Consider the following 15340-nt stretch of genomic DNA (forward strand, 5'->3'; position numbering starts at 1 on the left):
TGAGGTCTGGAAAAAATCTAAGATATTTAGAGTTTTGAGTGTATTTATTTCAACTGTGCAGGCACCTGCACTGTTGTTTGGTTAGCGATATTTCTGTTGTGCACTTGAGATCAAAATCAAATCCAATTGTATTTGTCACATGTGCGTAATACAACAGGTGTAGGTAGACTTTACCGTGAAATGCTTACTTACAAGCAAGTTCAAGAAATTGAGTTAATAAAATATTTACTAAATAAACTAAAGTTAAAAAAAAAATAGAATAAATCAAACTGTAACAGGGGGGGTCAATGTTAATAGTCTGGGTGGCCATTTGATTAGTTTAGTTGTTGAGCAGGCTTATGGCTTGGAGTAGAAGCTGTTAAGGAGCTTTTTGGTCCTAGACTTGACATTCTGGTACCGCTTGCTGTGCGGTAGCAGAGAGAACAGTCTATGACTTGGGTGACTGGAGTCTTTGACAATTTTTTGGGCCTTCCTCTGACACCGCCTAGTATATACAGGATGTCAGGAAGCTTGGTCCCAGTGATGTACTGGGCCGTTTGCACTACCCTCTGTAGCGCCGAGCAGTTGCCATACCAGGCGGTGATGCAACTAGTCAGGATGGTGTTCCTGTAGAACTTTTTGAGGATCTGGGGACCCAAGCCAAATCTTTTCAGTCTCCTGAGTGGGAAAATGTGTTGTTGTGCCCTCTGTGTTGGTATGTTTGGACCATGATAGTTTGTTGGTGATGTGGACACCAAGGAACTTGAAACTCTTGACCCGCTCCACTTCTGTCCCCGGCGATGTTAATGGGGGCCTGTTCGGCCCTCCTTTTCCTATAGTACACCATCAGCTCCTTTTGTCTTGCTCACATTGAGAGAGAGAGAGGTTGCTGTCCTGGCACCACACTGCCAGGTCTCAGACCACCTCCCTATAGGCTGTCTCATCGTTATATTTGTCTTCAGTAAACTTAATGATGGTGTTGGAGTTGTGCTTGGCCATGCAGTCACGGTTGAACAGGGAGTACAGGAGGGACTAAGCATGCACTCCTGAGGGGCCCCAGTGTAGAGGATCAGTGTGGAAGATGTGTTGTTGCCTACCCTCACCATCTGGGGGCGGCCCATTAGGAAGTTCAGGATCCAGTTGCAGAGGGAGCTGTTTAGTCCCAGTTCGAAAAACAAATGGCCATTGGATAATCATCAAATAATCATGATATCATTCTGCCAGGTAAGCATAGGCTACTTTGTAGCTAGTTAACATTTAATTGAGAATGTTTTGGGGAAAGCCCTTCCATCTACCAGAAGACGCTTAGGCCTATCATTAGCCTCACTATATTTTCCTGTTCCTTATTTGTTTGAAACATGGACGTTTTACTATGAAGAATATCTTCGCTTTAGTGTAGCCTAGCCAAAATCCCACCATAGAAACATGGAGGCAATCATTTTTATAAAGACTTCCTCCTATGCGCTCTCCTGTTCTATTGGTTTTCAAATCAACTTTCTTTCATTGTCTAGCAGGCAAAGGCATTATCCTAGTCATATTAGTAACCCATGATAGTTGTTCCATCTCTTTCCATGAAACTGCTCGCATGTGCAGTGCGCTTTTTAGAACGTTGTTTTCCCACAAATTGCATTTTAGAACATTTGCTTGTAGGCCTACTGCCGTGTGCACATTTATGCACTTAAAATGTGAAGAAATAATAGTTTTATTAACATTTTAAGCTAAACATTCTGATCTGTTACATCTGCATTATTAATTGATACAGCATGTACCTCCACTATACCACTTTGATACACATCGTTGGGATAAAGAAGTGAGTATACACAATGCCCACTGAAAAAGAATGCGGCATATACCTGCATATACCCTTCACTATGCTACTGGTCTTGTGCTATTATTTTACCATAATCCAGTAAATGGGCTTAACTGGATGTATAAAGATAGAAATGTAGATCCAATCCCATCATCATATTGTTTCATTAAGCTTAGATGACTTTATCTTTGCTTGTTTTGGGTATTTACAGTAAGAGGGGACTATCACAGCCATTGTGACTGTCTGAGAAGGGACAGGCCCTAATTAATATAGATCCCATGCCATCACATATCGTTGCACTTAATCTTAGATGACTTTAGCTTTGTTGTTTTGTGGATTTAATGTAAAACAGGGACTTACAGTAAGAGAGACACCGCCATAGTGACTGACAGAAGTTGGAGGCCCTACTGGGTGTAAGACAAGGACACACACGACAAGGTCTATCTTTGCATTACCCCTGTCTGAGTAAGGATTATGTTGGCCCCTGTCTGGGTTATAGTGTATTTATGTGACAGGATCAGGGAGTGTTTATTGGAGGGTGAAAATTAGCTGGGGGATGGTGTTGAAGAAGTTGAGTGATAGATTAAAAATGTTATGAACCAGCAGGCAGAGATAGAGACAGAGAGAGGGTACAACAACGCAATTATCACACAGTTCTGTAATATGGCTTTTTTTTCTGGCTTCCCAAGTGATTTCTTACCTATGCACCGCTACTGGGTGCAATGCATCTGTTCCTACAACACCTTTATTTTTCTTCAAATATTGACTCTTATATTCAGGTAAACTGTTGGAAGTTCGTTCCTTTGATGGAACAAAGTATTTGTCTCTTTAAAAAGAGAACAATAGGGATATTTCAATTTTCGGTCATTTAAAAAAAAAAATAATAATAATTTTTCTCAACATTTAATAGTCAGACTTTTTGGGGGTTTGGCATTTCCAGTTATTTTCAGAGCAAAAAATAAGTGATAGGTTTTAATGGGTATCCTTTTATACATTCTCGTCTATTAGCTGCTGGGGTTGCTGGTAGAGAAGGAAGATGTCAAGGAAGTTGGTGACAGGGAAGTTACAGTAGGTTAGTTCTAAGGCCCTACAACATTAGAAACTGAGCCCTATTTCGTCTGGTGGTTATGATTGCATCTTTAGGACAGTGGTCACCAACCGGTCAATCAATCGACTGATCGATCTTCAAGGCATTCGTAGTCAATCACCAAACATTTCTGTAGAAAAGCCAATGATAAAGTCTTGGCAATTTGTCTTGCGCAGTTGGCGGTATGTGCACTTTATTCAGAAGGCCTGCATGCCGGGTATGCAAAGTGTTCACATTTTTAACCATTTAATTTGTCTGATGGGACAAACTGCCTACCCGGTGGACCAGGAGAGCTAAATCAAGTGTGCCTACTGTGCTGGCCAATCGGATAGCTCAAATCACCATTCCTACAGTTTCCATGGCCCGACAGCAAAGTTTGATACTAGCCTACGTGATGTTTCAGAACTTTTAAAATCATGACCAGAGAGGGACTGTCAAAGAATACAGCAAAGAGCTGCTGTTTTTATGAGCGAGTTCATGTTTACGTTTTTATTCAGCACTGTCAACACTGTTTTATTCACCACTTTTACAAAACATAAAATACAATTCTCCCTACTGCCACTCGCGCTACAACCAGCACCCAAGTGTATCGATAGGCCTGCTTTTTAATCTTTTAGCAGCTCATCGTTTCTATTTTAATATCGAGGAATATTTCACTTTCTTTGGTCATAGGAACAACATAAATTTTTGCAAGAAGCAGAAATAATGTGTGCTACTCGAGTTTCGCTATCAATTGGAAGACGTGTTCCCTCTCTCTGGTCAGTCTCACCAGAGGAAAGGAGAGAGCAGGGACCGTGAGAGATGGACCCTCTGCTGCTGAGACTGACCATCAGATGCAGGTACCATCAGTCCAGTAAAAATATTTTAAATTATTTCAATTTATACTCCACTGTGCCTCGCAAGTGATACAACAACTGATCTATTTTGTTATCAAAGCTCGAGTTTTGAAATATAATATGGTATGAGAAGAACAATATTGGCATGCCAAGCATCGCCAATATGCTGTGATAATGTATTAGGTCTACTGCACAAACCTCATTCTTACATTGTTATTAGGTTAATGTTGCATAGGCTTACATTTTTTAAGTCGTGAAAAAAAGAATGTGACTCCGAAAGTGATCTTGACTCAGAAAAGGTTGGTGACCATGACCACTGCTTTAGGAGATGCATAAGATAAAAAAACATTTGCAGCATAAAAAAATACCTACAGTATATTACAGTGTCTTTAAAATGTATCACAGCCCTTGACTTTTACCATGTTTTACTGTGTTACAGCTGAATTTAAAATTGATTCAATTGGGATTGTGGCCTACACACAATACCCCATAATGTCAAAGGGGAATTATGTTTTTCCATTTTTTTACTAATTAATAAAAAATGAAAAAGTCCTGAGTTAAATAAGTATAGTTGTTATGGCAAGCCTAAATAAGTTTGGGAGTAAAAATTTGCTTAAGTCACATAAGTTGCATGGACTCACTCTGTGTGCAATAATAGTGTTTAACATGATTTTTGCATGACTACTTCATCTCTGTACCCCACACATACAATGATCTGTAAGGTCCCTCAGTCTAGCAGTAAATTTGAAACATGGATTCAACCATAAAGATTGTGGAAGTTTTCCAATGCCTCACAAATAAAGGCTCCTATTGGTATATTTAGTGTATATATATTAAAAGAAGACATTGAATATCCCTTTGAGCATGGTTAAGTTATTAATTATGTCTATCAATACACCCAGTCACCACAAAGATACACACGTCCTACCTAACTCAGTTGCTGGAGAGGAAGGAAATCTCTCAGGGATTTTACCATCAGGCAAATGGTGACTTTAAAACAGTTTAATGGCTGTGATAGGAGTAAACTGAGGATGAATCAACAACATTGTAGTTACTCCACACCACTAACCAAAATGACAGAGTGACAAGAAGGAAGCCTGTACAGAATAAAAATATTGCAAAACATGCATCCTGTTTGCAATAAGGCACTATAGTAAACTGCAAGAAATGTGGCAAAGAAATAAATGTTATGTCCTGAATACAGAGCGTTATGTTTGGGGCAAATCCAACACATCACTGAGTACTACTCTTTATATTTTCAATCATGGTGGTGGCTGCATCATGTTATGGGTATGCTTGTCATTGGCAAGGACTAGGGATTATTTTTCTTAAATGCAAATATTCAGGATAGAGCTAAGCACAGACCAAATCCTAGAGGAAAACCTGGTTCTGTCTGCTTTCCAACAGACACTGGGAGACAATTTCACCTTTCAGCAGGACGATAACCTAAAACACAAGGCCAAATATACACTGGAGTTGCTTACCAAGACAACATTGAATGTTCCTGAGTAGCCTAGTTAGAGTTTTGACTTAAATCGGCTTGAAAATCTATGGCAAGACTTCAAAATGGCTGTCTAGTAATGATCAACAACCAATTTGACAAAGCTTGAAGACTTTTTAACGAATAATGTGCAAATATTGTACAATCCAGGTGTGCAAAGCTCTTGGAGACGTATCCAGAAATACTCACAGCTGCAATCACTGCCAATGGTGATTTTAACATGTATTGACTCAGGGGGTTGAATACTTATAATTAAGATATATTAGTGTTTAAAAAAAATTAACAAATTCTATGATAATTACAAATATTTAATCCAACTTTGTAACACAATAAAATGTGAAAAAAGTCAAGGGTGTGAATACTTTCTGACGGCACTGTAATTGGCTGTATTGTCCTCTCTATGTCCAATATTTCACCTGTTGACAGCAGCTCACCTTGATTAGAAGGGCAGCCACACCCCCAGTTACAAATTCAGATCTGTTGGAAAATATCACTGTTATTGTGTGATGTTGTCATTTGTGTCAGATCGTCGCAAATGATCATATCACACTACAAATGTGCAATGGAAAACAGCAATGGAAAAAATCTCTGCGCATACTAATCATGAAAGAATGGAACCTACAACAAAATATATATATATATATATATAATATATATCCTATCAGCAACATTAGGACACAGTTATGAGATACTTAATCCTTGTCAAGCGGAATAAAGGACAATTGTCCTCATGAAAGATCACCGCTGTTCTGTGACAATGGAAAAGACATTGTGCCAGTTGAGCTTGAAGCCCACAAAAGTAGCTCCCTATAAATCAAGCATGATATTTGATCCAAATGTTTATTATCTAACATCTGTTGAAATCCATTTGAAACCTTGATAGGTGTTATGAAATTATACTGTAGTTTATGAAATGTTGGAGAAATACTCAATTGGATCCAGTATGTCAGCTTAAAAGTCTATTACACAAATGCATGTTACTTTTCATAAAAACACAGCCAAAGCAGCCAGGAGATTTTGACCTGAAGGGACACTGTTTTGATAGCCTGGTCCCAGATGTGTTTGTGTTGTCTTGTCAACCAACTCCTATGGTCATTGTCATGCCAAAGACGATAATAGTTGGCAACACAGCTCAAACAGATCTGGAACCAGGCTAATGTCTTGATACAATACAATTGTCCCTTTAGAAGCCTGATGTTGATTCGTATAAATCATAATAGAATAACTCCTAGTATAATCATGTCAGATTTAAGACGTCAGCATCTGACAATGACCTCAGTCTGATTTGGGCTGAACATAACTGGGTGTCATCATCATATCAACATCATCTATGTTTGAGATATCGTAGTGAGGAAAGAAAAGGGTTTTGAGGGAGAGACTTCATCACCAGGACATTTTATCCTTCTCACCTTTACAAACTCTCTGAGGAGACAGACACAGTAGCTTCCTGCCTGGCACTCTCTCTCTACACTCAGCTCCAAGGTACGTGGATAGTTTCCTGGCAACAGTGGCAAACATCAGATGACAGTATGAGTAAGTGCATGTTACAGTCAATGGAGTAGTGGAGGGTAAACGCAAGTAAACAAAGTTTACCCACCTTTTTTCTTTTGCCAAAAAGTTTACCTACCTTTGTAGGAAGCAGTACTTTTTTCAACCCACAATCGGCGATCAGATTTTACCCACCTATTTTTTTTTACCACTACATCACTTGCTACAGTCAGAGACAGTGCCAGAAAAGTGATTTCACTGTTGTGGTAAGAATTTCACCTTAATTTGACAGGAAAATGGATGCATATACAAATGAGCTATCTCTGCGATCGGTGTGATGAGATAACTCGGGCCGTGGAACAAGATTGTTCTATGTCTGATTGTTCTATTCTCAGCCAGGCCAATCTTTTCAAAGAAACACCATTTATTTCAACCTCTAGTCAAGCAAAATAAGTAGTGCTATTCGGTTGTCAAGATAATCCAAAATATTCAGGTAAAGTGCGCTAGTCATGTAGATAAATTGGAATGTTCTATCCTCTAAAGTGAGAACAAGTTGTTGTTTCCCTGGCTGCTATCAATGGCTGCTACTCAGAAATACTATAGCCTAACAGTAAATGAATAGATAACATTCGCTGCAATTATAACATGTCTCCAATATAAAACTACATACACAGACCCACTGCGGACCTTCGTCAAATAAATCTCTGTGTGAAAAGGGACCCCAGGTCTGTTTTATCAACGAGCACAATTTATTCCAAACACGGGTGGTAACCAGATAATCCAAATAGTTCAGGTAGAAAACAACACCCTCCTCACCCAGAAAATGTTCTAGTGTGAACTGTCTGGATCTCATTGTTTGCTATCGTGTAACAGCTGTTAATCTTACTCTCCTTGTGTTGTGTTTTGTTCAAAGAAATCACCCCAGCCAGTGGTCGCAGTTGAGCATTATTTATTATCTGTAGTTAAACAGGAAACAGCACGTTAGTTGTGCAGGGCTTAATGATGTTGATGGCTGTTGATGGTAAAATCCCTTGCATCACCTTTTCATACTGGGCATAAACAAAATACTAAATATAACATGTGTAAATACCTGTAGTTAAATAGGAAACAGCACATTAGTTGTGCAGGGCTTAATGATGTTTGTATTTGTATTTATTATGGATCCCCATCGCAGCAGCTACTCTTCCTGGGGTCCAGCAAAATGAAGGCAGTTTATACAATTTTAAAACATTACAATACATTCACAGATTTCAGAACACACTGTGTGCCCTCAGGCCCCTACTCCACCACTACCACATATCTACAGTACTAAATTCATGTGTATGTATAGCGCGTATGTTATCGTGTGTGTGTGTGCAATGTTTATGTTGCTTCACATGTTGATGGCTGTCAATGGTAAAATCTGTAGCATGAAAACAACTCTGTTAGCAGTGAGCTTATGTGACCGTTACATCGGTGCATGCTAGCTAACACTTATATACAGCAATCATATAACAAAGCACATCCCCAAAAGCCCCTCAATTCCTAACAGGTACCATATACCCACACATGTATAAATCAGGAATGTACAGCAAACTTGTACACATTGTAAAATATAAAAATAGAATATAGTATTCAGAACGTGATCTACCCCTTGCATCTATCTGCAAGCGGGGCCAATAACAACACACCTTATTGTCATCGGAATTGAACCAACCAATAAAAACACTTGAACATTAAATACACATTTCTTTAGAGGCAAGTGGAAACATAACCCACCCTGTTACCCTACCCAAAGATACTTTACTTATTAAGTCAAAGACAAAATTAACTGCAAACTTCTCAAATATATTAGCATAACTACACAGGACCATCATGGACCCATTGTGAAGTGAGAGGTCAATCTCCATATTAAAATGTGTCCCAGTGCAACATGCCTACTGTAGATCTGCCCACTGGGGTGTGGTTTACGGGGCACTCTTTGCAATTAGCACTCGTACCATCTTCTTCTACAGTCCCAGTTATCTCATCACACCGGTCCTAGCTGAAACAAATCCCCAAAGACATGAACTACTTCTGTAGACATGATCTGTATTAAACCATAATGTAATTGTTTATTTTCAGTTTAAAGTGTCTTTTCATGATGGAGAGAAGCAACAACATTAATTTCTAAGATAAGGAATGTCTTGATATGACGTCCTCTTATCATGTCTTTAAGAGTCTAAAGCACATTACCTCATCTGTTTCATCAATAGACTTTATTAGGATATCACATGCATTGCGGTATCTTACCTAATAATATACCACAGCTATAGCATTGTCCTCAATGGGATTATATCCTGCAACCTTGTAGTCATTGATCTGATGAGGAAGCCTGGTTAAAACAGACTGAACATTGCTCTCACAATGTTCCGTCTGGTTTAACCTGGCTTCAGTCTGGCGTTCACAGTGTTCAGTCTAACCTTAGCAAATATATTCCATTGTTTTGTTAGCTAACAGTCCGAGAAGGTAGTGTGTGATGAACGTAAGTGTCTGTTTTTGGTCTAAACTCATTCAAATCGTCCAACTGAAAATTGTTACTGGGGAACATGTTTGCTGCAAATGGAAGCCTTGTTCAATGCATTCATAGCATTCAGTCTGGTTTAACCAGGCTACACGAGAAGGTGTAAGAACATAAAATCCAGGAGTCTTGACAAGTTAGACATAAAGTATATACAGATACTTTGCTCACTGTTGGTAGCAACCTGTTTGACAGTAGAAAATTCTCCATACTAATACTGCCAGAGGAAAAAGATAGTTTGTTGATGGAAAGGGAGCCAGACATTTTTTGTTTGTTAGAACAAAGTGACCTACTTTTAGAGTTATTTCTTAAAAAAAATATATGGTTGTTTGGATGAATCAGCAGTAACCACACAGGTACCATTATTCTTCTCCTTCTATGGTGATAAGAAAATACAATCTATACTCAAAATAAAATCTATACTCAAAATACAATCTATAAATCATGGAAAGTAAAAGAAATTGGTACCCTCAACTCTTGATACTCAACATACAGTGCCTTCAGAATGTATTCAAACCCCTTGACTTTTTCCACATTTTGTTTTACAGCCTGAATTTAAAATCGATGAAATTGATTGTTTTGGTCACTGGCCTACACACAATACCCCATAATATCAGAGTGGAATTATGTTTTTAAATTTTTTTACAAATTAATAAAAAATGTAAAGCTGAAATGTCTTGAGTTAATAACTATTCAACCTCTTTGTTATGGCAGGAGTAAAACATTTGCTTAACAAGTCACATAATAAATTGCATGGATAATATTGTTTAACATGATTTTTTTCTCTGTACCCCATACATACCATTATCTGTAAGGTCCCTCAGTCGAACAGTTAATTTCAAACACAGACTCAACCACAAAGACCAGGGAGGTTTTCCAATGCCTCGCAAAGAAGGACACCTATTGGTAGATGGGTAAAAATAAAAAAGCAGACATTTAATATCCCTTTGGGCATGGTGAAGTTATTAATAAAAATGTGGATGGTGTATCAATACACCCAATCACTACAAAGATACAGGCATTCATCCTAACTCAGTTGCCGGTGAGGAAGGATACCACTCAGGGATTTCACCATGAGGCCAATGGTGACTTTAAAACAGTTACAGAGTTTAATGGCTGTGATTGGAGAAAACTGAGGATGGATCAACAACATTGTAGTTACTCCACAATACTAACCTAATTGACAGAGTTAAAAGAAAGAAGCCTGCACAGAATAAAACTATTCCAAAACATGCATCCTGTTTGCAAGGCAATAAAGTAATACTGCAAAAATTGTGGCAAAGCAATTAACTTTTTGTCCTGAGAGAAAGTGTTTGGGGCAAATCTAATACAACAGATTACTGAGTACAATCTCCATAGGTTCAAGCATAGTGGTGGCTGCATCATGTTATGTGTATGCTTGTAAGGACTGGGGTATTTTTCAGGATAAAAAATTAATGGAATGGAGCTAAGCACAGGCAAAATTCTACAGGAAAACCTGGTTCAGTCTGCTTTCCACCAGACACTGGGAGAGGAATTCACTTTTCAGCTGGACAATAACCTAAAACACAAGGCCAATCGACACTGCAGTTGCTTACCACGAAGACAATGAATGTTCCTGAGTGGCTGACTTACAGTTTTTATTTAAATCAAGACCTGAAAAGGGTTATTTAACAAAGACCTTTTACATCAGCAGTTGTCACAAAGTGCTTATACAGAAACTGAGCCTAAAACCCCAGAGAGCAAGCAATGCAGACGTAGAAGCACGGTGGCTAGGAAAAACTCCAGAGAATGCAGGCACCTAGGAAGATACCTAGAGCGGAACCAGGCTCTGAGGAGTGGCCAGTCCTCTTCTGGGTATAGAGATTCTAAAAATACATGGCCATTAAGGCCAGATCGTTTTTCAAGATGTTCAAATGTTCATAGATGACCTGCAGGGTTATAGTAGGTGCAACAGGTCAGCACCTCAGGAGTAAATGTCAGTTGGCTTTTCATAGATGAGCATTCAAAGGATGAGACAGCAGGTGTGGTAGAGAGGGAGGGAGAGAGTCAAAAACAGCAGGTCCGGTAGAAGGTAGCACGTCCAGTGAATGCGTCAGTGCTCCATAGCTGCAGTCAGAACAGTTGAAACTGGAGCAGCGGCACGACAAGGTAGCACATCTGGTGAACAGGTCAGGGTTCCATGGCCACAGGCAAAATAGCAGAAACTGTATCCGCAGCACTACCAGGTGGACTGGGGATGGGGACAGCCAGGAGTCATCAGGCCAGGTAGTCCTGAAGCATGGTCCTAGGGCTCAGGTCCTCTGGGGGGGGGGGGAGAAAGTCAGTGACTCGGCCCCTGTAATCGGGTCAAAGGCAGAGAATCTCAGTGGAGAGAGGGGAGCCTGCCAGGCAGAGACAGCAAGGGCGGTTCACCCCTCCAGTGTCTTGACGCTCATCTGCACAATCCAGGTGTGGAAAGCTCTTAGAGACTTACCCAAAAAGATACAACTGTAATCGCTGCCAAAGGTGATTCTAACATACTGCATATTGACTTGGGGTTGAAGAATTTTTCTTCCACTTTGACATTACTGTATTTGATTTAGATCATTGACAGAAAATTACAAATTCATATGAATACTTTCTGAAGGCACTGTATATGATCCTATACATTCTCAATGATTAGTAATTTCCTGGTAGTTTCTTAAGAATAGTAATTCTGCCCTGTTATAAGAAAATGAACAACAATGACAAGTGGTTTGATGAAGAATGCAAAAACCTAAGAAAGAAATTGAGAAACCTATCTAACCTAAAACATAGAATCTCAGAAAACCTGAGCCTATGCCTTCACTTTGGTGAATCACTAAAACAATACAGAAATACACTAAGAAAAAAATAAGGAACAGCATTTCAGAAATCAGCTCAGTATAACTGAAGAATCCATATAATCTAACCACTTCTGGGAATATTGTAACACACTAAACAAACAACACGAAGAGTTATCTATCCAAAATGGAGATGTTTGGATATACCACTTCTACAATCTTTTTGGCTCTATAACAAAGAACAAACTGAAAAAAACGTATACAATGATCTTAGAGTTGGCTATTAAAAACTCCCAGAACCCACTGGATTCTCCAATTACATTGACTGAGCTACAGGAGAAAATGGTATCCTAAATGAAATTGACCACAAATTCCAATTGGCTATACTTAAACTCTTTAACATCATCTTCAGCTCTGGCATCGTCCCCAATATTTGGAACCAAGGACTGATTCCCCCCCCCCCCATTCCACAAAAGTGGAGACAAATTTGACCCCAATAACTACCATGGGATATGCGTCAACAGCAACCTTGGGAAAATCCACTGCATTATCGTTAACAATAGACTTATACATTTCCTCAGTGAAAACAATATGCTGAGCAAATGTCAAATTGTCTTTTTACCAAATTACCATACGACAGACCACATATTCACCCTGCACATCCTAATTGACAAACAAACAAACCAAAACAAAGGTAAAGTCTTCTCATGCTCACCAACCAAGAATTCACAAAATGGGACAAACTCCAAATTGAGAACCTGCATGTAGAATTCTGCAAAAACATCCTCTGTGTAAAACGTAAAACCCCAAATAATGCACGCAGAGCAGAATTAGGATGATACCTGCTAATTATCAAAATCCAGAAAAGAGCAGTTCAATTCTACAACCACCTAAAAGGAAGCGATTCCCAAACCTTCAATAACAAAGCCATCACCTACAGAGAGATTAACCTAGAGAAAAGTCCCCTATGCAAGCTGGTCACGTGGCTCTGTTCACAAACAGACCCCACAGAGTCTCAGGACAGTAACACAACTAGACCCAACCAAATCATGAGAAAACAAAAAGATAAGTACACATTGGAAAGAAATAACCAAAAAACGGAGCAAACTGGAATATTAATTTTCCCTACTGTGACTGAGCCAAAATTAAGGAAAGCTTTGACTATGTACAGACCCAGTGAGCATAGCCTTGCTATTGAGAGTTGCCGCCTTCGGCAGACCTGGCTCTCGAGATAACCAGCTATTTGCAATTCTGCCCACCAAATGAGTTGGAAATTGAGCTGCACTTCTTAACCTGCCAAATGTATATTAGAGACACATATTTCCCTCAGATTACACAGACCCACAAAGATTTAGAAAACAAATCAAATTTTGATAAATCTATTAGGTGAAATAGCACAGTGTGACATCACAGTAGCAATATTTGTGAACTGTTGCCACAAGAAAAGGGCAACCACTGAAGAACAAACGCCATTGTAAATACAACCCATATTTATGTTATTGTCTTCCCTTTTGTACTTTAGCTATTTGTGACCCACTACCTCGATTTGGTCTTTTGAAATGGTGTTTTTTACATTGGATAAAAGTAGAGCTATAAAATGATATGTCATACACTGCAGTTGAGGAACAATGGGAAAGTGATTCGGCTTTGAAAGTTGATAAACTTGTAACCCCACTTTTGAGAAAATGTTTTTGTACACCTACTGGAGAGCTCTTCTTTGTCTACACCTAATGAGCATTGTTTACACCTTCTTAAGCCTTAGACCCACCCATCTGTTTAAGGATTCACATGTGTGGCCATGTGCTTAAACAGAGTAAGGTAGTATAGTAGTATAGTAAACAATCAAAGATTTCAAGACTAACAGTGGTGAAAGTAGTAGAAAAAAGTATTAGTAAATCTACATTTTATCTAGTCCTTGGCCTATATTCTAATCTGACATTACTGTCTCTGCTAACCAAACACTATTTTATCTTTATTTAACCAGGCAAGTCAGTTAAGAACACATTTTTATTTTCAATGACAGCCTAGGAACAGTGGGTTAACTGCCTTGTTCAGGGGCAGAACAACAGATTTGTACCTTGTCAGCTCGGGGATTTGATCTTGCAACCTTTCAGTTACTAGTTTAACGCTCTAACCACTAGGCTACGCTGCCACCGTATCTTTTCAGTTTTATGTAGCAACATTTTGAATTGTGTTTTTTACATTGGATGAAATTATATCACTATAGCTAGAAAAGGAATGCTTTCACCAAATTGAAAAAAATGTATTCTCTGAATTTATTCTCACCAAGGTACCCCTTAAGACAAGCCATTCACAGTATTAAATTGCCTGTTGTTGTATAATAAAGATAACCTTTCACATTGAACAGCTACAGTGCTGCCCTTTGTTTATGCCCCTTTTAGCATCGTTCACACCCTCTAAAGCCTTAGACCCACCCATCTCTTAAAGGATTTACACTTTACATTTAAGTCATTTAGCAGACGCTCTTATCCAGAGCGACTTACAAATTGGTACATTCACCTTATGATATCCAGTGGAACAACCACTTTACAATAGTGCATCTAACTCCTTTAAGGGGGGGGGGGGTTAGAAGGATTACTTTATGCTATCCTAGGTATTCCTTGAAGAGGTGGGGTTTCAGGTGTCTCCGGAAGGTGGTGATTGACTCCGCTGTCCTGGCGTCGTGAGGGAGCTTGTTCCACCATTGGGGTGCCAGAGCAGCGAACAGTTTTGACTGGGCTGAGCGGGAACTGTGCTTCCTCAGAGGTAGGGAGGCGAGCAGGCCAGAGGTGGATGAACGCAGTGCCCTTGTTTGGGTGTAGGGCCTGATCAGAGCCTGAAGGTACGGAGGTGCCGTTCCCCTCACAGCTCCGTAGGCAAGCACCATGGTCTTGTAGCGGATGCGAGCTTCAACTGGAAGCCAGTGGAGAGAGCGGAGGAGCGGGGTGACGTGAGAGAACTTGGGAAGGTTGAACACCAGACGGGCTGCGGCGTTCTGGATGAGTTGTAGGGGTTTAATGGCACAGGCAGGGAGCCCAGCCAACAGCGAGTTGCAGTAATCCAGACGGGAGATGACAAGTGCCTGGATTAGGACCTGCGCCGCTTCCTGTGTGAGCCAGGGTCGTACTCTGCGAATGTTGTAGAGCATGAACCTACAGGATTGGGTCACCGCCTTGATGTTAGCTGAGAACGACAGGGTGTTGTCCAGGGTCACGCCAAGGTTCTTAGCGCTCTGGGAGGAGGACACAATGGAGTTGTCAACCGTGATGGCGAGATCATGGAACGGGCAGTCCTTCCCCGGGAGGAAGAGCAGCTCC

The sequence above is a fragment of the Salmo salar genome, chromosome 04 (assembly GCF_965601325.2).
Source record: "Salmo salar chromosome 04, fSalSal1, whole genome shotgun sequence".
In the NCBI taxonomy this organism is placed as follows: domain Eukaryota; kingdom Metazoa; phylum Chordata; class Actinopteri; order Salmoniformes; family Salmonidae; genus Salmo; species Salmo salar.